We start from the raw sequence: 2,750 nt of genomic DNA, 5'->3' as shown, positions 1-2,750 counted from the left end.
AGTTTGGAGCGGGTGCTGGTGGCACTGGGAGCATGCTGCATCCACCCCAGATTTCAAAGCAGCTCCGTTCCCAGCTGCACTGGGCAGCTGCAGCACTGGCAAAGGAGCTGTGCTGAAATCTAGGGTGGCTGCAGCATCTTCCCAGCACCGCTGGTGACCGCTCCAAGTCCCACCCCTGCCAGAAGGAGTCCAACTCAGTGCTGGCTCCAGCCGCAGCTGCAGCTCCACACAGATCCCGGGGCATACAACCACCCTGTGCTATCCCGGGGTGCAAACCATGGCTGGACCCGCCTCCTCCCCGCAATGACCTGTGCCTCCATCCAGCCCCCACCCAGCCCTGGTTTGGCAGCAACTGCCCCTGTCCCCTCCATCACCACAGGGGGCATTGAGCTGCTCCCCCCACCCATTCCACTACAATGGGTTAGGGTATTTATCAGCCACATTATCAGCCCAATCGGGCTGATATACGATACCGCACATTTTCTTTATATTGGTATCAATCCGATATTGGACTGATGTGTCAGTGCACCTCTAGAAGGAAAGGCTGCTTGTCTCCAACACTTGGAATTTCAGTGCGTGGGAACAACACCTCCCAGGACGCAAGACAGCATAAGTTATTCGAGGTCAGAAACTTGGAAGGGCAGCACCGGGCAGGTCTGCAGGTCCAAGGGCCCTTGTCCCTGTGGCCATGGAGCATTTCTAAGAGGAGAGATGGGGCAGGGGGCAGACATAACTTACCTGGCAGCAGGTCCTCTGACTTTGAGATGTCCCCACGGTCCTCAACATCACTGACCCAGAGCTCCTCCTGTCCTCGCGCAATGCGGCAGACTAAGTCAGGTGTAGGACCACAATATCCTGTTCAGGGCAGTGGTAAAAAAGCATTCGTGACTGGGTACTGGATGCCAAATAACCAACTGAGATTTGGGGAATGGATCCAATGAACTCAAGGAGTCTACTGGGGCCTTGAAGGACAAGGGAGGGTGGACATTTAGGATGCAAGAGATGATGGCCCTTGTCACTCGGGTGCTGGGGGGATGGTCATAGGAAACATAGTACTGTACCCACCACTTGGAGATATAAACTGGGTGTGAGACAACAGGGACAGGGGTGGAAATGCAGTGATGTGTCGTGCTCAAGAGCATAAAGATGAAGCTTTCACTATTGAAACGGCACCAAAATGAAGAGATGCTGGGCACACTGGTGGCTGGATAACATCCATCTTATCAGCATCATTCCAGGCCAAGGAATAGAAGTTTCTTGTCTGCAAAGGTTTAAAGCAAGGCCTGGCAGCAGTGAACAAAATCCAGGACAGACGGCTGATCCTGACACTGTTTTCTGGGAAACAGGGTTTTTCCTCAGTAGGGCAGGGGAAGAGAGGATTTTATAAGAACTGCAGTGGTAATGAAAGCAAAGTACTGTACCCACCACTTGGAGATATAAAATGGGTGTGAGACAACAGGGATTGGGGGAGGCAGTGATGTGTGATGTGCTCAAGAGCATAAAGATGAAGCTTTCACTATTGAAATGGCACCAAAATGAAGAGATGCTGGACACACTGGTGGCTGGATAACATCCGTCTTATCAGCATCATTCCAGGCCAAGAATGGAAGTTTCTTCTCTGCAAAGGTTTAAAGCGAGGCCTGGCAGCAGTGAACAGAGTCCAGGACACACGGCTGATCCTTACACTTTTTTTCAGACAGGGTCCTTCCTCAATAGGGCAGGGGAAGAGAGGATTTTATAAGAACTGCAGTGGCACTGAAAGCAATCATCCCATCCAGTGGGAGGATGATCGTAGAGGGGATATAAGGGCACAAAAGCCGGGAAATCTTGTAGGGTTGGAAACAAAGGTCCTGGGAGTCTGTGGTAAAGACAAGAGAAGGCAGAAAGAAACACCTTTTGCAGCATGTGAAAGCCCATAACACAGGAATGGCCGACATGCTCTTTGCTGAACAACTAAGCAAAAGCCTTGGAGCTGTTCCCAAAGAAAGACCTTCAGGGGAACTGAAGGGAAAAGAAAGCACTAGAAAAGCAAACTGACCTGGTACAAGTCCCTCAGCCCTGCCCACAAGCCAGAAAACCCCTGCATCAGAGACCCTCTGAAAATGGCAACCCATTTACACCACTCCTGCACTGAGCCCACCTCTTTTTATCGCTATGACGGGTGTCTGACATGCAGGGGGATGTCGGGAGGAGGAAACGACAACTTCTGTGAATGGCAGAGAGAATTGGGAGCAGGTCTCCAAGTAAACACAACCAAGCCAGAGCCTGTGGAGATGAAGACCATAGGAAGAAACGTGGGCAGAAGCTTCCAGGGATCCAGAAACAGAAGATCCCGGATTCCATCGCGTGTGCACGGGTCGGTAGAGATGGAGTAATGTAAATGCTAATCCTGTGGGTGGCAGCACCACAGGCTGATAGGACTTCCGTTACCTTATGCTGGATCATAACCAAAGGAGGAGAAAGCACTAACTGAACACACTCAGAGTGTTACACGTGTGGGACAGGACACAAGAAATCAGAGCAATTCCTCGAGGAACAGCTGGCAGTGAATTTTTCTGCCCAATGTATTGGAGATGACACAACCTTGCTGAGAAGGGAAAGGGAGATACATCCACCAAGACATGGCTGGATACGGAAGCACCAGGAGTTATAACGGGGAAGGCTAAGGTGAAGGAGGCCAGGTCAAATGAAGTCAGAGGTCAGTGATCACACAAGGAGCTGTGCGGAGACCATGGATTTCAACCCCAGGG

Source organism: Alligator sinensis, unplaced genomic scaffold (genome assembly GCF_000455745.1).
Source record: "Alligator sinensis unplaced genomic scaffold, ASM45574v1 scaffold1458_1, whole genome shotgun sequence".
Classification (NCBI taxonomy): Eukaryota; Metazoa; Chordata; order Crocodylia; family Alligatoridae; genus Alligator; species Alligator sinensis.
Note: the sequence above shows the minus strand (reverse complement) of the source record.